This window comes from Vicugna pacos, chromosome 17, assembly GCF_048564905.1.
Source record: "Vicugna pacos chromosome 17, VicPac4, whole genome shotgun sequence".
NCBI classification, from domain to species: domain Eukaryota; kingdom Metazoa; phylum Chordata; class Mammalia; order Artiodactyla; family Camelidae; genus Vicugna; species Vicugna pacos.
This window is the reverse complement of record NC_133003.1, coordinates 38,443,577-38,466,525: the sequence shown is the minus strand read 5'-3', so window position 1 is coordinate 38,466,525 and position 22,949 is coordinate 38,443,577. Positions and strand designations below refer to the sequence as shown.

At 42.2% G+C, this 22,949-nt stretch overlaps 1 long non-coding RNA gene across 7 annotated transcripts in view; it reads right to left on the bottom strand.

Annotated features, from left to right (window-relative positions):
- LOC107033065 (uncharacterized) overlaps positions 1-22,949 on the bottom strand; it is a 620,890-nt gene that overhangs the window by 5,270 nt on the left and 592,671 nt on the right. For 6 of the 7 annotated variants that reach the window (XR_012060720.1, XR_012060725.1, XR_012060721.1 and 3 more), the window contains one exon: positions 15,577-15,633. This is a non-coding gene — a long non-coding RNA (uncharacterized lncRNA). Of the gene's footprint in view, positions 1-15,573; positions 15,634-22,949 lie in introns of all 7 variants that reach the window. The other variant, XR_012060726.1, reaches the window with a different exon arrangement.

Here is a 22,949-nt window from a genome sequence, read left to right as displayed (position 1 = left end):
TGAGACTGTGGGGAGATTCAGTTCCTGGTGGTCGCAGGACTGAGAGCTTCATTTTGTTTTTTTTGTTTTTTTTTGTTTTTTTGCTGACTGTTTCTTGGAAGCCACACTCAGCAACCGGAGGCTGCCTACAGTTCCTCGTCACACGGGCTTCCCCAACAAGCCACTCATGGTAATGTGCTTCCTAGACAAATACAGCGAGCGAGCAAGCGAGAGATATCCTAGCAAAGATGGGCACCGCTATCTGAACGCAATCACGTACATGTAACCACACGCAGCCCATCACCTTGGCTATATACCACTGGTTAGAAGCAAGACACATCCCTGTGCACACTCAAGAAGGGATTGTGCCAAAGTGTGAATAACCAGGGTGTGTGGGTGATGGGGAGTCACCTTAAGAATCTGCCAATCACAGCGTGTCTGCACAATTACAACTACCAGAATTACGGTATTTATCTCTTGAATAGTCAAAATTGCTAACATTAATTCTGTCAATACCAGAGGTTTGCATTTGTGTAGCTTTGAGTGTCTATCCTGTAGAGTCAATCCACAGCTTCTCTTGAGCAACAGCAGCCCCACCCTCCCAGAACTGCAAACTGCTGGCATATTGCTAGGCACACACACTCCCTCTTTTCTTCAAGATACTGTAGCAGGAGAGAATTTTCTGCTTGCTCCCTTCACTTGCCTTCTTATCCCTGCCATTTTCTTCCCCAGATCCGTGAGGGGAGCAACTGCCCAAAGGCTGGGATATTCTTAGCTTAATAGCACACTGAAATGATGCTATGAGAGGTCATATGAGAGGTAAGAAAGCATAAACGTTGATACTCAGGTTTCCTCACAGCAAACTGAATCCCTGGAAATGAGGAGGGATGGAAAATGCTAATGGGATGGTGAGCTATACAAGACGGAGGATGTTCAGAGAGGAGAGCAACTTAATGGTACCCATGGACGTCGGGAGCAGGCTCATCTGATGTGCGACTTGATGAGAAAAGTGATGACCTGCCTTGCACCCTGCACCTTCCTCAGGACCTGCTCACAGGCGATGAGTTTGGTCTAGACGTCTCTTGGGTATGTGGGCATCAGTAACGTTTACAGTTCTAATTTTCCCCAAGTGAATGTGAATAACAACTCCTTCTCCCTTAAAGGAACAAAGAAGATTTGAACACGACATAGTTACAGCTGCACCCTAGATGATTTGGGAACCTTCAGGATGAGAGAAAACTCAGCCTCGTTACAAAGTCTTTTAATGTCCTCTCAGCAGAGAAAAAGACTCCTTGGGAGCAACTCTCACAGCAGAAGGAAGGTAAACTGTTTACATTTTCTCCCTGCCCTGCTCCCTTGGAGCACAGAAAGTGCTATCTCGTTAGCAAAAACAAAGGAGTGGGTATCTTCTCTGCTCAGTACGTGGGGATTCAGACAGGCAGCGCGCATTAGTGTTAATGGGTGTTAGACGCGTAAAACCCAGCCCTTCAACATGATAATACATAATACACCCCTTAATTTTTAATTCACTCGGGTCTCAATTTTAAAGCATTTTCTTGTAGTTTGTCCTAATTATAATCATTTTTAATGACAGCTTAAAAATTTCATCCAACTGTCTTATCACATACGGTACTTAATTTCTCAAGTGAACAGTTTTACTGTACACCATTCTGGGAATTTTAAGAACTAAAACATAAAAGGAGAGAAAGTCCTTTGTATGGTGAAACTAGATGTTAATTGTTCTAATATACATAAAGAGACCAAAGCAGTTTCTTTGGAAGCACGGGGCCGGCCTTCCCGCGGAGTTTACTCCCACCCCTTTCAAGGGAGATGCGCAAAACCCCAGGGAAAAAGAGAAGAAAAGGATTCCATTCCCCCCACCGCTGCCCCCCACCCCGGTTTGGCTGGGTTCTGCCAAAAACCAGAACTGGGATTGAATATTCATCGTATTCTACATGTTGAATAGATTGCCCTTGTTTGCTGAGACCAAAGTGGAAACTTCCCAGTTAGAAAGAATCACAAGCAGACTCCCTCAGCCGACCAGCCTCGGCCAGGCTGTTTGTCGGGTCACTTGAGGCACAAGGAGTTTTCTAACATCTGCTTGCCACTCTTTGGGTGAGTGGACTCCCTGGTATGTTCGCTAGCTTACTGGCACCTGGAAAAACAGCGGATCCCAGAGCTGTTACATGCCTTGCTGTCGTTAACCACGAGCCCCAGGTACGACGTAGGAGGGTCAGACACGTGCGCGCGCGCGCGCACACACGCACACACACACACACACATATTTTAAACCGACAAGAGAGAGCTGGGGGCCATCGTGTCTTCCCCATCTTCTGTGATGTTAACACCCCAGACCAGGGCTTCCTCCACTGTTTCCTGGGGTCCTTGATTTCACTGCCCTGATAAGTCTGACCTTCAATGTTATCCTAAGGTCCTCGGACCATGCTGTTCTCTCTGGCTCTGCTCTTTTCCTCCACAAACTGAGGTCTCTGCTCAAAGTGCTACCCTGCAAACAGGCTTCCCCTGACTGCGTTGGATCCATCTCCCCTATAAGCTTTACCCTTTTTACCTTTCTACAGACCCCTTGTTACCACCTGAAATTATGTTCAATGCTGTAAAGGGAAAATGCCCCCTGTTTTAGCAGCACAAGCCTAGAGGGCACCACCGCTGAAGCGCCATGACCTTCACCTCGTGTGGCCCCGGTTCACCAGCCCTAGTGAGTCCTGGTCCAAGACTCTTCCCTCATCGCCGACAACAGGGCTTGTTTGGTCTTTGGACTATCACTTGGCAATAGCTCACCATTTACTTAGTTACTGTGTTTCTTCCACAGACTGTAAGCTTCACGAAAGCAGGCATTTTACTGTTCTACTTACTGCTGTGTTTAGAGCAGTGCCTGGCACGTACCAATGACTCTGGAATGACTCTGTCTGTTGGATTGCGGACTGTCCTTGTCTATGGTCTCAGCTGATACACACCGATGGACCAGAGCAATTAAACCACATTCAAGCCTATTTCTAGGGTATAAAGGCAAGTGAGAACTGAAGAACGGTTTTGTTTGAGATTTTGATACTATATAAATGACATAATTATTTGAACTGTCCATTTTCAATGTGATTTGGGGGGGGAGGAGGTAAGCATTACATATATACAGAAGAGCGCCAAATTGTCAACGTATCACTGGATGAATTTTTACAAAGTGAGCATATCTCTGAGATCAGCACCCAGATCACGACACAGAACACTACCAGGATCCCAGAGCCCTGTGCTCCTCTGGACCCGTTCGCTCTGAGTCACCACGGTAACTGGGATGTTCTCCCCAGTGCAGATCAGTTCCCTAGGCCATGGCTGTATGGTAATTAGAACATATGGCTATTTAATATGCTAAATTAACTGCTGAGTTTGGAGGAAACTTTGCAACTTCTGCTTTTTTTTTGTTAATATCCTAGGGCTCGAGTTTTGTCATACTTCAGTCACAGATTTTTGGAGAAGCTGGAAATCTCCCGTGAATGCCTACCGAGCTGGCAGAAGTTTTCTGTGCTTCTCTCTGTCTCTAAGAGGCTGCACTGAGGGCTCTTTCTTTTCAGTTTACTTGGGTCACTCTGTTAGAGCAGACAGATAGCTAGATATGAGCAGAGAAAGGGGGGCCCGGGCCAAATGACAGGAAACCATAAATCTTGTGAACAACGGGGGGGGGGTGTCCTTGGACAACCAGAGGAAAGCAGGAATCTCGGCACTGATAAGAGATCACACATTTTGGGATGACAAGTGTCCTGGAGGCAGGAAAAGAAAGGTGGGAAAAGAGAGGCAGGAATCTCCAGTGTACCAATGTGACCCTTTGCTCACTATGCCATCATTACAATAAAATTAACCTTGCAGATAAGAAGTACCCATCAGGCACCGAAGCCATCACACTTTGGATCAAAACTAAATAAGGACAAAAATCCCTCTTCCCCTCGGGAAGGTGGAGCTGGGATGAAAATCGGGGAATACAACCCCAAACCACTGCCTCCCCAGTGAACACTCCACCCATTCATTTTTATACCCTATGTAACCAACTTGCCAAAGAAACTCAGGGCAGCTGCTCACCTGAGCCTGCCCACTTTCCCCCTGACAGTGTCCTACCTATTGCTTAATAAATCTTTACTTTACTTTCCTGACCTCCATGTCTTATCTTTGAATTCTTCCTGCAGCGAGACAAGAACTTAATTGCTAGCAACATCTTCCCAGATGACCACCAACTGGACTGGGGAAACTCCCCTTTATTTGTTGTGATTAACCCTGAGAACAATTCGAAAGAACACAGGAGAAATTCAAAAGTTGTGACATTTAAATTATTTAAGCTGTGCTACAGAACAAGCCACGCTCTACTCAATCTCCACACCATCTGTGAGGCAGGGGCTCATGACAGCCAGTGAGTACTGGAATCACTGAGCTACACTGAGGTGGGGTGGGATGCTGACTAAAAATGCACGTTCCTATGAATCATTTCCAAAGACCCAGATTTGGTGGTCCTGTGGGAGGTTTATTTCTATTAAGAACCTCGTGGGATTCTAAAGTAAGATGTAAAGAGTGACTTGGGGACCTAGTTTCTTTGGTAGGACTTGGGCTGTGGTCAAAACAAAACAAAACAAAAAACCCCAAAAAAACCCACCCCACAATAAAAAGCAAAAACAAAACAAATTAAAACAAAACCCAATAACAACAATAAAAAAATTCCCCAATAAACGCTTCTAACTCTTCATCGGCAGGCAATTTCCTTTTCCTGTAAGAGAAACAACTGCAGTAACAGAGGCCCCACACACTCACACACAAACGAATTCTACACACCCACCACCATTTTAAAGCTTAGAAACCACTTGCCAGCAGGTATTACCACGAGTTTTTATCAGGAGCGGGATATCAAAAGTGACATTTAGAGGGAAGGCTGCCTGGGGTTTGACCCTCTGTAGTTCGGGTACATCCAGATCTAACATAACTATTGGGAAAAAGCTGCACTTCCCCCCCATCAGTTTACTCCTGCCGGGCTCCTGTTCCAGATGGCAGGAAGGCACACACGCTATTTCCGTGCGTGTGGGTCTGTCTTCACTTCCTTTTGGGGAAGGCCCAGGTTTTTCTGGGTGGTGTGTACAGAGTTCGTATTCAGCTATGTGTGTTCATTCCCCTGTGCACGGTTCATCGCTGCAGCGATGGGGGCCATGACCCTCTCTGAAACGGCTCTAGGGTTTGCAGTGTAATGATCAGAACCCAACATTCGCCCAAATACGTTTACTCCCATCATGTGCCAGATGGAATGAAGCAGGCAGGCACAAACATTTCTCTCTCTCTCTCTCTTTTTTTTTTTTGGATGCATCTCTCCCATCTATGTGCCTGTGCAGTCTGTTTTGACTTCTTTTTGAGAGAAAAAAAAAAAACAGGTTTTTCCCATGTGTTTTATGCAGGGCCAATATTAAGACCAAGAGTGGAGCTCTCCCAATGGCACACATCAGTCTTATGCTAGTACCAGCCACATCCTCCACCCCCAACTCAAGCAGCCCCTGATACTGTTCCAGGGGTGCAGGTGGGTGGCACAGCAGGTGTCCCTTCTTCTTTGGCCCAGCACACCCAGGGAGTGAAATTGAAAGCCACTGGCCACCCCGGTAGGTGAGCTCATGACCACCAAGGCGGTGGACAAGAAAGCTAATCTCCCTTCTCCGGCGTGGCTGGGACGAGGGATTCCGTGGCCCTCCAAGCAGAAGGGGAAGTTGCACTCAGTGTAAATGCCTGCGGGTAAAAATCACCGCCAAATTAGTAGCTTCCAAATATCATTTTCAATAAAAACTTCACGATAAAAAGCATGTTAATACCCAATGGTTAGTGGTTTTTATGACGGTGTTAAACCATTTGTACTGAGGCTCTCCTGCTGGTGCTGTTCCCCTCGCCGAAGAAAGAAATTGGCTGTTCGTGCAACGTTGGTGCGCTTTCACTGTTGCTATAAAATCAGCCCCCAGGAGAATTTTAAGTCTTGAATTGCTTTTTAGCACAGACTAAGGAAGTAAAAGTTCTAAAACTGCCTGGTTACAGACAAATCACTTAAAAAGCCAGCTCTGTACTGGCAAAGTCGTGCTGCAGGAAATGTTTCAAAAGGCAGAAGATAACAATATGAAAGCTAAGTATTGTTATTTATTTAACAAACGAAGCCGGCTGTCATGGAAAACTAACCCTCTGGGAGGAAACTCTTTAAGGTCATGTGAAATGCCAGATCCTTGTAACAGACGTCCTGCTATAACATGTGATGATGTTTACACACGTATGTCTTCACTGCTGGACTTGTTTATAAATAGACACACAGGCACATACTCTCTATTCGATGAAAGTTCATTAATCCACTGCACGGTGATTCAAAATAGTACCTTTGGTGAAGCCTTTCTCCAGATGGCCAGAATCACTGCATCTTCCAATGAGAAATACAGACTAACCTAGGGTAGCAGAATTCAAATCTGATAGACCGAGAGGGAAACTAACCAGATTTTGTTGTACGTTACATATACCCAGTGTGCACAGCGTTTTTAAGAAATGGAGTGAGGCCGGATGGAAAGAGCCACTGTGGAAGGTGGGTGGCGTTCCAGAGGTGGGAGGACGTGACCTGATTTAAGTGTTGAGTGTTATCTATTCCTCTCACTGCAGGGTGAGCCCCTCCAGGACCGACACTGTGTGAATTCATCTTTCTCTACCCGGTTCCTCGGCACCCATGGTGGTATTCTGCATCTAAATGTGTTCAATACGCATTTCAGGTCAGAAAATAGATGTGGTGATATATTTTCTACTTCACTGGAAGGAGATTATTTCATTCCATTCATTGGCCAAGAATACAAAGATCATAATTCAACAAATAATTCTATCAAGCAAAATGAAACATCTAGGCCGGTTTTCATTGATTGGCAGTGAGATCCTCAGCCCAGAAATCCACTTAAAAGTGGCCCAGTGTAAGCCACCAGGCACTCTGCCGCATGCTGGAATGTTCCCTGGCTTACATGCCATGACCTTTGGGTTGGCCATCCACGCATATTCCAAACAACTTATCCTCCTCAAACGTAACAAAGAACTAGGGTGTTAAAATCCGGGGAAGACATTTGAGAAATGATAAACAACCCTGAGGATTTGAGTATTTATTCTAGGCTGCTTATGATGACATATTTTTATAACACTTGTCCGGGTGCCAGGTAATGGCAGGATGGAAAATTCACATTCCCCAAATAAGTGAAGGGTGTGTCACCCCAAACTGTTTCCATCTCTAGCAGACTCTCCTGATAGCTGAGAAAGAGAGTTTAAAGGTGCAAGAGAGATTTAATTCCTCTCAAAATGTCTTTTAAGAACCTTATGTTCAGAGAAGCCTTCTTTTCCTCCCTTTTTCTTTTTCTTTTTTTCTTTTTCTTTCTTTCTTTCTTTTTTTTTTTTTTACAGCCTACTCTTCAGTGTTTGCTAATTTGTGATCTTTAGAAATGTCTAATGTGTTTTCAGGCCTTCTGTATACCTTCAGTGAGAAAGGTTTCTCTGCTTAATTAATTTGCATTTTTTTTTTTTTGCCAGATAGGATATTCTGTTAATTTTTTTTTTCCTCTAGGAAGCAAAGAAGGAACTGGAATCATTTTGCATTTCAGTTTTGGAACATTTCATTTGAGTAATTTGGGTATTAAGCTGATGAGAAGAGACATACAAATCAGATTCCTCTCAATTTTGTATGTCTGTGTTTCTGAAAGTCTTCACTGAAAGGTTAAACTTAGTCTTTTTTTTGTTGTTGTTAGAGTAGGACTTGAAATTGGGATTCCAGCAGGAACCCTGTATACCTTTTCAGTACACTGACACTTCTTACTGTAAAATAATCCATGTAAAGTTCCAAACACTATATAAGTTAGGGATGGTCATTACAAGATTTACCCAAGATGCTTGGATGGTTTCCTGTCAAGTAATTAAATTTACACATGCAAGTTAAAAGCTACCACTGAAAGAAAAACACAATTTGTGTAAAAACCAGGGCTGGGAAGTCGACCTTCCTCCCTGAAAATTAGAATTCTCATAGCATGTGGAACTATCATACTTAACTTCACGCTGGTCAAGTAAGAGACTATTATTAGTGACAAGTAAAACCAGGAGATTTGCAATTATGACTTTGTCTAGCTAGGGGTTGAAAAGGGCAGACAATTTATGCCCAATACATCTGATTTTCTGCATTTTTGGATGTTAATAGTAAACTTGGCTTCCACATTTGCTGAAATTTGCATGAGGTCTGCCATAGCGCTCCAGAAGAGAGTAAAAACTGCATTTCAATGACCAGAGCTAAGCTCATAATCTCCAAAGAACATGGAAAACAGGTTCCTTTTGGGGCTAAGGAAGACCATTTGAGTGTTTCTTAGAGATGTAGCACAAAAGGAGGCCATTTTCAGCCTTTTTTGAAGATCCAATACTGAGCATCTGAAGAAGACGTGGAGGTGTTTCAGGATGGACACAGGTGGACTGTGCCCATTTTGTGGGAATGTGACTTGTGTAGGCGCACCAGGCCCTCAACTCAGAAGGACCTGTAATTGTTCTGAGACTCTGTTGTCTCCACCTTGAAATTTTAAATCATTTTACCTTTGAATCTGTGCTTTGTAAGTGAAGTCCTACAAGATGACAGATCATGCATGTGAACAGAGGAGGTAACACCTAATACGTGTTCATCCTTCCTTGACACCTCGTTTGCATATAACCTGCAAGAAGCCCCTAGAACACAGGATTTTGGACGATCCATAGTGCACGGGGGTTGAGACTCAAAGTACGTATGATGGGAACCTGTTAAGAAAGCCTAGAGATCCACAGAGTATTGGTAGAATGTGGATGAATCAAGAAGTGAAATAAAAACAGGAGAGGTCATTTGGGGCAGTGTTTCTACTGCTCTGGTAAGAATGAAATACATACATACACAAGAACGATGAAAAACAAATTGTGTAACTGTAACGATTTCACGCATGAGTTGAATGTTCTTGTGTCTGCACTGAAGTCTACCACTGGACAATCTAAAGATGAATGATAAAAATCATGCCAATATTTTACAGTTTTACTTTTTCGTAGAACAACATTAAATGGCAAATAAAAACCATGATGACAAGTTGAGAGAAAAAGACCATGGGAGAAAGGAAAAAAAAACAACCACCATGTTTTAGTATCCATAATGGCACTTCACCTCTACTTTTTGAGCAAGAGGTCTTAACTTTCATTCCGCCCTGAGCCCTGTAAATTATGTATCTGGGGTTGATTAGGAAGACAGATACCATGTTAGCTATTTTGATGGAGACAATTTAATACGGGGAGTTAGATAAATAGGTATTGATGGGCTAAATACACAAAAAGAGAACATGGAGGCAACTCAGATGGTAAATGTGGGCAACAGTCAGCACTCCAACGGCAGGGAGAACAGGGGGAGGAGCTGGGGTTATCAACGCCCAGAAGCTCAGAAGAGAAGCCTCGTAGAGCTGGGGCCCAGATGGCCAAGGAAGGGGCACTGACTGGCTGGTGCTGGTACCTTGAGAACTCAGAGGAGCAACCCCACAGAGACAGGACTCAGACCTCTGAGCAGGGGACACTGCTTCTTGTGCTGGTACCTCCGGTGGAGTGCATTGAGGCTGGTTCTAGAAACTGGATCAACACTGCTAGACCCAGTTACTGTATGGGAATGGTCCATGGAAAAGGAGCAAGGCCCTCTCCTCCTTTCTGCCTTCCAGGTTACTTTTACTGCTCCCCACCCTGGCCCATCTAGTACGGATTCAGCTGGGAAAGGAGAAACCTAGTCCGCAGAGTTCCCGCGCCAGCATCACAAAGCAGAGCATGGAAGGGTAGGATTGGGGCTGAGACACTTGCTTAATAACCAGCACATAAATGAACCACGTTGAAACCTCTAGGATATTAACCATTTGTTACAAAAGCTAAGTTTTCACTGGTGGCCATACACAACGTTCATCCTGCCTGCATGACTTCTCTTCCTCATCACCAATTTGAAGGCTACCTGCTACTGTCCCTGTACTGAATAATCACATGAATCATACTTCTTTTATAATTTCTATATTCCCGTGATTTTTTCTTAATCTAAAATCTATTAGCATCTCCACACTCCACTACTTACACATTATTTTATAATTATTGCCTTAAATTGTAAGAAACGCTGGCTCACACGTTTGTGAGCGTGTACATCCGTTTGTCCCCTAGGCGTTTCTAAGATTTAGATGAGATTCATGTTTTCATTTTTGTTTTCCTCCAATGTACATAGTAGGCATTTAATGAATGTCTATTAAACTCAAATAGGAAAATATGCCTTTAAGTGACTATCCTAAAGAAATTATGGACAGCAGAGTTGACATCTAATTCATTCTTCCTTAAAGGAAATTCCTGTTTGATGTATCTGAACAAACAACAGAAGCAGGGGTCAGAGGAAGCACAGAAAGAACAGGAAGCTACCTGCTTGAGATGAAAGGGTTCCAGAAGGGTCCGCAGAGCTGAATTTTCAGCATTAGTGATTCGAACAAGGGAATAAAGAAGGAAAGGAAGGAAGAAAAGCAAGCAAGATAAAAGAATGGATTGCAAATTAAATCCATTTTTAATTTAAAAGAGACATGGAAATAAACAGAACTAAGAATTAGGGAATTCAATATTTTAAAATTATGAGCACAGTAGCCACAGTTCTTTTTAACGATATATTTCGAATCTCCTAGCTTTTAGAAGTTAACTACAACGTAATTCCCCAAGAAGAAGGAAGATTTCCAAACCGTAACGTAAATGGCAAAAAACCAGGGTTCGGAGTCATCTTAAGCACCAGAGAGCACACACATGTGTGATCTTAGTAACCTTTCCCAGCATCCCTGGGCCCATTTCAGAGCGGTGCAAATTAAAGCTTCGAGCAAACCTTTGCCCCTTAGAAAGTGAAACAAAGACAAGAAACTGCAGCACAGGACAGTGGTTAAGAGTTTAAGGTGGGAAATCGGACTGCCATTGAGTCAGACAGCTGGTGTCAAATATCTGCTTCCCCGCTTCCTAGCTGTGGGCCTTAGGCAACTTAGGGAAGGCTCCCAGGTGTGAGTCTAATAGTATCTCTTAGGTGGCTGGGAAGATTAAAGAAGCTCCAGCATGGGAAACTCTTAGCACACGGTTTGGCAAGTAATAAACACTCAGTAAATGCTACGGATCATACAAAGCAGCAGCCCTTTTGTCTAACCACCACATGACATTTCCTTCCTTTTGGGGTTGCAGATTCCCCTATCAGGTGGTTATAAAGTCATCTGCTATCTGACGGTGGAGGGAGGCCTGCCTTCACATTTCAGTTTTACGAGTTTCCTGGCTGCCTGAGTGCTGGGAAGCCCTTCATTTGCCCAACGTGCCAAACCCATCTCCCTGCGAACAAACAAAACGATGACAGTGTCCTGCTCCAAAAACAAAACAAATCCAGAGCCTGAGAACTAAGGCATTTCCACGGTAAAGAATAATGAGCGCACCAAGAATGTAATTTCTGCCACAGTCCAGGTGGCCTTTGAGGCAGGTGACAGCAGAGGCCAGGACGGTATTAACTTCATCAGAGTAGATAAGTCAGCGGGAGCTACTCAATCACTTGACAGAAGTCAATTCAGAAGGCATCTGAAATGCCTGGCTTTAAAGATAATCATGTTACGAATCAAAAAGGGGTCTAATGTTTGAGTCATGCCTTTCAAATGCAACAAATCATTAGACTGTCAAGATTTATGGACAGATGTATTTATGTTGACACTGGACCACTAACGCTTTGACAAATGAGGGGCCTTGACATACACAACAGATATGTCCAAGTCTATTTCCCGATTCAAAAAAAGGGATGCAGTAGAGAATGATGACAAGCTAGCGATGTGGGCTGGCCTGGCTCTGGGGGGCTTCTGCCGTCCAGCGACCCCCACTATGGCCCCTTGCCCATTACAGCAGGCCCAGCGACGTTAAGCACAAAGGGCCCCTCTCGCCAATGAGTAAGACTAGAAATGGCTGATGTGAAAGTTGAATAAAGAATAGATTCCCCTGGAGGTTACCCCGACACAGAAACGAGTCTGATTCCTCAGGCCTCAAAGGACTTGTGGCCCTCTGTGAAGGAAGTGAGGAGAATTGGATTAGCTGCTGAGAAACTGAGTGTGGTGATGCAGCGGTGGCCTCGGCTCCTGATTAAGTTTATTGAGGACGCTAATTCCTGTCAGAGAATTAAAGTCAGGGCTGGATGCAGACCCAAACACCTGGAAGAAATTTGTTTTGGAAAGAAAAGAAAAGCCTGTAAAGAGACAATTAGATTTATCATCTATCATCAGGAATTTGATAAACTCACGATGGTCAAAAGGGACCTTAGATGAGATTCATTAATGTAACAGGATCTGGAGCATTAGTAAGAGGGGCCTTTGCAGATGGAATTGTATTTCCACCTGTGTGTTTTTGGATATCATCCCCTGAATTTTGTTTTTTTACCAACTCACACCTAAGGCAACTAATTTCCTAAGGCCAGATTTAGGAAAATCCAATCTATAATAACATAGTCCCTGGATTAAAAGAAGGGATTTCTTTATTACAGGACAATGCAACACGCACCAAAGCTTTCCGGGAAGGAAACAAGAGCCTGGAATGACAAGAGTGAGCTTCTATATAGAGTCAGAGATTGGGCGGTGGCCATTACTCCAGAGGCAGAATGTGGCGTCACTAAGAAGTCCCCATGAGGCACAGCAGGTAGCTTCAGCCCGCGTGTCTCCATGCCTGTGCACAAACACACACACACCCCTCCTGAATTCTGCTGTGATGATGGAAGGCAGAAGGATTAAGAGGAGTTCCGTGTGGTAGAACAACCACTATCCCAACAGTCATTCATTCATTCAGAAAATATTTATGAACACTTCCTGTGCTCTGGACACCAAGTCCTGGAGATACACCAGTGGAAGATCGCAGATAACACACCTGCTCTCAGGCGCTGACGGTCCAGTGGTGGGTGGTGTGAGGGGAGAAGCATCAGCAAGGCAGATTAAAAGATAAATGCGGGGTGAGACAGATGCTGTAAAGCAAAGAAAGAACTTGTGGGACGAAGAGTAACGTGGAGGAGGGCACCTGAAGAAGACTTTACGGGAGGATGGCTGAGAGAGAAGATAGGAAGGAAGAGGATGGAAAAGCCACATCGAGACCTGATGTGCAGTGAGCTGAAAACTCCTGAGGGAGGCAAACTCTTGGCTTGTTGGAGGAAAAGACAGAGAGTTGAGCATGAGAGAGGAGACAGAGTAAATTACGGCAAAGAGTGAACAAGAACCAGTCAAGTCTTATCATCAGATTTCAGTGGAAAAAAATACATCTGATTGATCTGTCAGTGACCTATTGTAGAGAGGTGAGAAGGTGCGCAGGGATATGTACTAAGGCTGTCTAGTAATTCAGGCGAAATGATGGCTGTGTGGACCATATGGATGCCATGCGGATGGAGAGAAGTAGATGGATTTGGGATTTATTTTGGAGTCAAAACAGACTGTAATTGCATAGTCAGTTTCTTCTAAGGTTAAAATTTTTTTTTCTTCCAACCATGCACCTAAGATTTATATGGAGATTAATGAAATGGTATCCACACAGTGCTTTGAATTCCTTGGAGGGAAGCAAAGCATTATTATTATTTTCTTTACTCATATTATGAATTTATTAAGTTTTAACTCCTATACAGAGGTAGGTATTTCACTGACAGCTGGGGTCTCATTTAGCTAACCAGGTGCCCAAGTTAAACAAAGGTTATATTATTATTGAAGTTATTATTGGAAAAACATAATAGCTCATGTTGAATACCAATAACAAAATCTAATTTCATGTAACTCCAGCAGGCAGCTTAGTTATGGGGCATGGGTAAGGGTACTCAGTGATCAGGTTTCTGATACTCAATGTTCTCTTTTTCTTACCAGCTTTAAGGGGGTTTGGGGTCTTGAGTGGTTCCAGCCCAGTTCATTCTAAATGATAGTTTTGCACAGTGGTCAAAACCAAAATTTTCTCCAGAATTTTAAATTAATCTCTTAAGGAAGTAAAGGCCAGCATGTTGACAGGGCAAAGGAAAAAAAAAAAAAAACCCAAATTAACTGGTCCTTAAGAAGTAATTAAACCCAGGAAATTTGGTTATAGGAGGAAGGGAATTTTAGAATAGGCTTATGATTAAATTAAACAAAACATAATAAATGTAGTAAGAATACACAGTAATATATTTTTCATAGTTTGGATGTGAACAAAATCAGAGCTAATATAGTGCCTGAGACCATTCTAGTCTCTCCTTCCCCACAAGGCCCTCCTCCTCCAAAATCAGATTGTACCAGGCATAAACTGCATAGTTAGTTGTGAGCTCCATCACTTAATAGCTGTTTTATTCTAAAAAAGATTAGAGCTTGCAAACCAAATAATACGGCTTAAATGATGCAACTGTGTGCAGAAATACTGGTTAATGGCTATGTTAACCAGGGTAAAAAATGTCCTTTAATATGGTCTGGGCACCTACTGAGGACATAGTCACTGCAGTTAGCATTGGTGTGTTAGTGAAGTACACTGTTAGAGCCTGAAATGAGGGCTGTCTGAGAGTCAGGACATCAATATGTGTATAGTTGGAAGATGGCCATTACCAACAGCATTAATCCACATCATAAGTCAAATGGGCAGAAGGAGAGTTTCCTCCAACTGAGTGATAAGTTGTGAACTCCTCAGACTCCTTCTCTAGGTCCAGGCCCTTGCTCTCATATTTCGTGCTCTCTTCCACCATAGAAGACATTAGTCTTCCGTCAGCTGCCTACCCAATTTCCATTTCCCTTTTCTTCTTTGTTAACAGAGCCCTGATTTTGACTGAGGTTGTCATGTGCCTGGGCAAAGTGTCCAGCTTCCCCGATTCCCTTGCAGCTAGGGTTGGCTCCACGAGTCACTTCTGGCTAAGGAGATGTAAGTGGAAATCTGTTGGATCGGGCTTCCCGGAAAGCCATTGTTTTCCTAATCGTAAGAGGCCAGACTTGACTGGCAGGTCTTTTTAAAATTTTAGCCAACTACCCTTTGTTTCTTTCTCTTCTTTGTGCCAGAAACATGGACATGATGCCTGGAGATGCAGCAGTAACGCTGACCACATAAGTTGTCAAGCAGGAAGACAAAAGCTAACTCACTAAGGATGGGGGAGAAGTGAGAATGAGTGAGCCTGGGCCCTGCCAGAATTGTTGAGCAGCGATAAAAATCCTGGACTGCCTACTTCCAGATTTGCTAATACATTTTTAAGCGACAGTTGGCTGCGCTCTTATATACTATCCTGAAACACTGAGGTGGACCATCAGCTTTTACCTGATTTGCAGAGCAATGCCCCCCATTTCACTCTAAGTTTCCTGAGGGCAGGAACAAAGCTTTCTTCATCTAAGCATTCCCTATGGTGCCTAGCTAAGAGCTAAAGACCTAGGGAACCCTGAACTAATTTGAAACCTTAAAAGGGATGCAAGAAACCTAAGGCTTCCTTTATATAAGTGATTCTCAACCAGGAATCACACATCAGATTCACTATGTGTGTGTATATATGTGTAAAAAGAGAGACACAATCATATACAACATAACTACCTGGGCTCCATCTCCAAGCATTCAGATTTAGAAGGTCCTGATTGGAACTTCTGGCATCTGTAAAGAAACAAAACAAAACAAATGAACACACAAACAAGAAAACCTCTATAGGTGCGACTGAAATCCTTTCTTCACACAACTGCCAGGACACGGAGCTTTAACTTCATGTACTTTATGTACACATCCACCCATCTATGTATCTCACATACTCCCTTCCAGAAAAGTCCACCATTCGTGGGCTTCCAAATTTTTTTGCTCATACTTGGAACTTTGGTGGCAAGAACTCCTCCCCTCCCCCCCACTTATGAAACACAGTGTATTATAACATCCTTTTCTCTTTTAGCCATTTGAGAGGAACAGAAATTAGAATGGTCAAGAGCTAAATCAGGGCTAGTTAGTCCAGAGCTTTTCCAAAGAGAAAGCTTCAAGATTGTGCCTGGTAAGGAGCTAAAATGATCATATCTCTTAGCAATTAAACAAGTTCAAGCTGGCTAAATAGTGACTGTCTCTGGAATGGCTGAGGTAAGGACATGGTGGCATCCAATCAGGTAGGGACACTCTAGGGCTTCAGAGGGGGACTGTTTCTAAAAGTGGGGGGTTGGTCCAGGCACATTTGCTACCTATATACCTTATGAGTGCATTAGAGACGCGCTTATGAGTATAAAATATTTTGTAAAAAATATGGAGAAATTCAGGCAAAGGATATTGTAAGTCTTCTTTGATCAAAGAATATAGAAACAAACAAAAGGCAAACAACCAAACAAACAAAGATTTGTGTTTCATGCAAATTTTCCCCATCAGTGGATGATGCCAGTTTCCAGCCTTGGCAATTTTCTTTTCTATTACCTTAGTACACAAATTTTCCTGATTAAGGAAGTCCCCCATCATCAAATGTAAACCCTGGTCACACTGAAGAACTCATCTCTAAAGTAAGGAGTGTTTTATTTAGAGCAGTAAGGGTATAATTACTTTCCATTGACCTTCAACTTATGGAAAAAGGGCAGGTCATGGAAGGCTGTAGATCTATCTTGTTTTATTTCAAAACAAATTCTATTTTTTTTTTTTTCCCTCTTGGACCAGACTTTCCATGATCTGCACTGCGGGAGAGAGATGCAGAAGTATATAGATCCCCACAGAACAGGCAAACTCGCAATGGTATAATTTCAAAAACTGCTTACTTCCTGGCCAACCCTGAACCCCCTTTGGAGCAGAGCGGGACATTGTGTGCATTCCTTTCCTTCCTCCCTGAAAGTGATGGAGGCTAATGCAAGGCCGTGATGGGAAGTAAGCTGTAAAGGGTGTGCTACTCCCGATGGAGAGTCCATGGCTAACATTGCTAACTGATTGCAAAACTCTTCCCTATTGAGCCAAATGGAAGCAGAATCTACAACGCAGGGCCTCAAACAGTCCCCTCCAGTCTGTTGGAGATGACATAAGCACATGGACCTGGTTGCCATCACCGGTGAAACTGAAGACCAATGCCCTGAGTGAGTGGGAATACTGAATTTCCCTGCGACCTATTTATACTTCTGCTTTATGACTCTCCCCTTGGCAATGCCAGCTCTCCAGCTGGCAGGTTTTTGAGATGTTACAGACCAAATCCATCACACTGAGTGAGATGACTTCTTCAAATCATTCAGAACAACAGTTCTCCAAATGAGTGTGCATTAGAAACACTGGGTGCTTGCCCACACCCCCCACCATAGATTAAGGTAAGTCCAAGGTAGAGTGCAGGTGATTCTGGCACAGGTAGTCCACACTTTTAAAAACACAATCCAAAACATAACCCAAAACCAAAAACCAATGTTATTTACTTTATGAACTCCTGTGGTTTTTTTAAAGGAGGAAAGGGAAGAAGGGTGTTTACTAGTTTGACACATATCTCTTCTTAAAGGATCTTATTGAGACTCTAAGTCTAAGGAAAATATCTTGGAAAAAGATGAGCAATGAAAGAGCAAGCCAATAGCAGCAGCAACCTGCCACAACCTTAGACCTAGGAGCTGGAGAGAGCAAGGCGCCCACGGGGATGATGGCTACAACCTGGGGGAATGAGAGAAGCGGTCACTGCTGCTCACTGTGTCTCACCCCATACTAAGCTAACATTTTAAAGCCTCATTTAAAAGATGTATCTCAAGATAAACCTGTGCTAAATTTAAAAAAATAAAATAAAAAATAAAAAATGAAAGACCAACAAAAAACCCCACTACCTTTGGACCGGTCTAGTTTATCTTTGGAGCGAGACTCTTTTCTGGTGGTTCTGGGGACTTAGAGGAGTGCCACATAAGGGGGGGCACTAGATACAGCTTCCAGTCCTGTTGCCCCACCCATCTGTTCAGACCTGGAAAGTGACAGATGGAAGTCCTAATTATTTGTCCTATTTCTCTGGCCACTGATTTACCCAAGCCCACCTCTACCCCCTCAAACAATAAACTATGAAACAGTAGATTCTCAGAAACATGTTGAGTGGATGGACACATGAATCCAACTTTACTTCAGGAAAGAGCTCCCAGAGGTTTCCTGACATGGATTTGAGGGTCTTTTAAGGCCTCTGATTGCATCACCTGCATCACCTTTTAAAATATTTTTGCACGAAAAAAATTCTCTTCCCAGGAGCCCACTCCAAAGCCAGTGCTGCCAGTTGGAATGCGCGTGGAGTGGCTTGATCCGGGAGCACTTCGGCTACGAATAATTGAGAAGAGCCTGGCTGCCAATGGACCCAGGGGCACAACCACTGTCTGACAACTTCCTCTGGTTCACAAGCTGCCCACTATGTATAAAAGAACAAAGGTTGGAGCAGATGTTTGCATGAAAAGTTGTCCAGTTGAAAAATTGGCTCTAAGTCAAATTAAAAATAGGACTTCATAAAATAGATCACACTTGTTCGGTGACAGTCATTCACCTGTCTCTGCATTACTCAAGGTCACTGCTGCCGGCTGCTTTTTATATAGGGAAAGAATTGGCTACTGTTTCTCATTATGTCTTCTTAAATTTTAATGCCATCTTCTCAGCAAGACCGAATTCCACATAACTCTAGGACACCTAGCATTGGAATGTAAGCCAGCCACAACCACGGGGGTCCATCTTCTCCTCCAGGGAACAAGTGAATTGTCCAGATTCATGGGGTGTGTACTTCCAAATAATGCCAGATTAAAATTTGTTTAGCTTTCATCTCAGTTCAGTTCAGTACATATTTACCGAGCCCCTACAATTTGCCAGGCTTTGTGTAAGGCCCTGAGGATCCGGTGGTGAATCAGTCAGACATGCTCTGGCCTCACCAGAGGAGCTCTGAGTCAAATGCAGGAATTCTTACCTCTTGGGAGCTACAGAGCCCTTCTGAAGTTTGCGGAAACCTATGAACCCTTTCGTGGGATAATATTCTTAAATATAATAAATACAGAGGGCTATAAAAAATCAATGATAATAAAATTACCTCAATAATTTAAAAACCTGATATAATAATATATGTGCTTCTTTATTAATGTATTAAATAAATTCCTGTGTATTAAAGAAGTTCCTCTGATAGTGATGAGCATAAATATTTCAAGAGGTCAGTGATAACTGCGTTATGAAATATCTGCTCCATTGTTGACGAAGTCATAGCAGCTGCTAACACTACTGGGTTCTGCTGCCTCCACACACGCTGGAAGGAAATGATGAATTTCAGTTTGAAGTTAGTGAAAAAAAAAAGATGTAATTTTTTCCACAGCTAAGTCCATAACCACCCCTGGAGCCCCCCTGAATTTCTATCTGTGGATCACTTGGAGATTTGTCTAGTCAGGTTAAGTCAGATTTCCTGGTAGTGGATTAGATGATGAATTCGGTAATTATTCCTCTATAGCATATCTGTATCTGTATATCTAAATAGAAATAAAATATAATGTGTGGCAGATGGTGTGATTGGAGAGTATAGGGCTATTGTAATATCTAATCGAGGAAGGCTGGGACATCTGGAAGAAGTCTGCCACTTCCATGGACGTTGGGACATAAAATATAAGTAGAATTAAACCAACAGAAGGAGTATAAGGAGGGGGAATGAAGCGCTGTTTCAGACAAAACAAACCATATATGCAAACTCTAAAGCAAAATGGAGCATGCAAGGAAGGGGTGAGAGAAGTTTCCAGAGCTGGACTGTGGAATGGTGACGCGCATGTGGCTGGGGAGGGCTAAGAGCTGGCACTGGACTGGGGAAGACACCAGGTCATTAGGGAAGATAAGCCATGCTAAGGAGTTTGGCCTCTGTCCTAAGGCTGGCGAGAAACCGCGGTTGGTTTTTAGGAAGTGTGTTAATTCCGAGATCACTTGGACTACTATGTGGAAAGCAGATCATGAGGGTAAAAGAAAACCGGCAGAGAGACCGCTGGAAGGCTGCTGAGCCAATCTGGCCACTGACCCAATGTGGAAGTGAGCAGGACTCTGCGCCTACCATGGCACCTTCCCTGAAACTGAGATTTCAAAAAGAGATGTGGGTTTAGGGTAAGGGAGAAATACTGAATTTGGTTTTGAGTGTGGTCAGTTTCATGTGTCTGTGAGAAATCCAAGTGGCCATAACCAGTGTGCTGGTGTATATCTGCGTGCAGTCTGATGCACAGAAATAAAATATGGGCTGGAGATGTAAATTAAGATAATCTTTTTCTTGTTGGAAACCAAACCAAAGATTCTAAAATTGGTGACAAACTATACTGAATCACATATTACATAATTATTTTTTAAAAACTACCATTTAATGCTATGTTTCGGCACCATAATATATAATTTGTATATATTTTTTCAGTCTTTGAAAAATTGTATGATCTAGGTATATTTGTGCTAACTTCGCAGATAGGGAACATCAATACTGACAGAGGCTAAGTGATCTGTAGGTCATATGATGAGTAAAAGACAGAACCAGACTTTAAACCAGGCCATCTGATGCCCAAATCCATGCTCTTAAATACCATGTTCTAGGATTTGCCTAACTAATGCCCTCCGTGAGAAAAAAGCATAACACTGCATTTACAGAAAAGACAATAGAAATTTCAGATTTTTTCTTTCTCTCTTTCTGAAAATTCCACTAATCTCTATAAAATTTTCTGCACATTTTTGTTTGAAGTCACGGATTACATCTAATAAAATCTTTTTATCCACTTCATTGGTTTGCGTTGTATGTACTTAGTATGTATTTATGAAATAAATGGAAATACAAGTTTCACCTGAATTAGATTCATTAGGGAAGAAGAATATGCAGGAAAATGTTGTGAATCAGGTAGAATTATGTTAGTTGCAAGAGACGTACACCAAACCTCATTCAAACTAGTTTAAAGAGGACAGAAAGATTCTCTTTAGGATGACTGGATTCAGGTATTGTTCAAATGACGTCACTAGATTTGGTCTCTGTCGTTCCTTTACTGTGCTGGTCTTGTCACAAGGCTCCCTCCCAGTAGCTCCAGGTTGACATCTTCTTAGATTCATTTCCAGGAAAAAGAGCTTCTTTATTCCAGGCATTCCAGTATGATTCCCTGAATTGCATCTCTTTGGTCTGGCTGGGATCACACGTTCATTTGGAGCCAATCTCTGTGGCCAAGAGGAAAGATTCCAACGTCTGGCCGGGTCTGAGTCACAGGTCCACCCTTCAAGTGTGGGCGAGGACGAGGGTCCTCCCAAAACCATATTCACTAAGGGGATGATAGGGGTGGGATCTCCCCCCAAATGCAGCCCCTGTTAATAGTAAAGGGAGGAATATGTGCTGGGCAGGCAACAAACAACAGATGTCCATTGCATTTGGCCACAGCAAAATAAGATTCTAGTTTGTCACAAAGAATGCAGTTTTTATATAAATATCTCTGTGTCTAGAGATAAGAATATTTCAACAACAGTAAGTTCCACAGTTAACTATTCAATCACCAGGTGTTATTTTATAAGAGTCGCTTTGTGATTTTTTAACTTGACTCAAATAACATCACTAAGACATAAAATTTTAAGGGCACCTAGCTGCAAAAAATGAAAACCACCACCAGCAATGTCATCTGGCCTCCTGTCAGGAATTTCTAAAGCTATATATTCTGCGATTTGAAGGAAAAAAATCATCCTGGACACCGGCGGAACTTCTGTGCCAAGAATAAGTGACTCATCTTAAAGCAAAATAAGAAAACTAGCTCTCATTATCTAAGATCTATTTGGTTCCTGGGTTCAGATCGCTTGAGTTATCATTGTGAGGGTCACTTATAATAATCTTAGGCTAATAATTCTCCGTACTTCAGGTACTTAGGGTAACTTTTACTTTGTGGTGTATCCTCGTACACATCAATGACATACACAATTATGTAAATGTAACATTTAACAAAATAAGAACAAAATTCCATCCGTTAAAGATGAACTATAGCATTCTCAAGATGTGTGACAGTGTTAGTTTTGACTATAAGTAAAGGAAAAGCAAAAGGAAGAATAACTTAGCTACCTAATTGAACTCATTAGACACATACACTGTCTGCATTAACGCTGTATTTCTGTAGTGCCAATATTAGGATGCCCGAGATGATAGATGTCTAGACATTTCTTAAAGAATAAGTTCATCTCACAACAAAGCAGAGCAAAATTAGATAAAGGCTTTTCTTCAGTATTTTTTTTTCTTTTCTCCCTCTCCCTTTTTTGTTCTTGGTACCCAGAGAGAGATTAATTAAAGGAGGAACAATAGGAAATTGTCTCAGGAAACTGATCAACATAAATATTTCAAGATCAAGAGAGGAAAATTAAGAGGATGAAACTAACATTCACTGAATACCTACTACGTGCATGAAATTTTGCAACCAAGATAAAAACCTTTTTATTTAAAATAATTTTAGACTTACGAAAGAGTTGTAAAGAAAGTATAGAGAATTCTTATTTGTTCCTGAGCTACCCTCCACTTATGCTAACATTTTACACAATCGTAGAATGTTTTATCAAAATTGAGAGATTAATTTCAGAACAATATTATTTATGAAACTACAGACTTTATTTGGATTTAACCATTTTTTTCACTGATTATTTTTTCATATTCCAGGATCCAATCAAGGATTCCACATTGCATTTTAGTACAGTTCTTATAGATACTTACATATATGTCCTTTAGTCTGCATAACTTTCATACATATTAAACAACAGAACTTAAGACTCCTGGTGGCAGGAACTCTGACAGCAAATGCTGTAACTTTTTATCCCTATACTTCACACTTAGCTTATAAATGAATAAACTTAGAAATTATATTAGGAATATTTTTGCTTAAATTCTTACTAATTAAAGAATTTTATATTCATACATTCAGAAATTTCCCCTTTAAAGAGTATGATACAGACAATTTCACATCCAGTATTGATCTAAAACTAGATAGTCAGGAAGATCAATATAGCACTTTAAG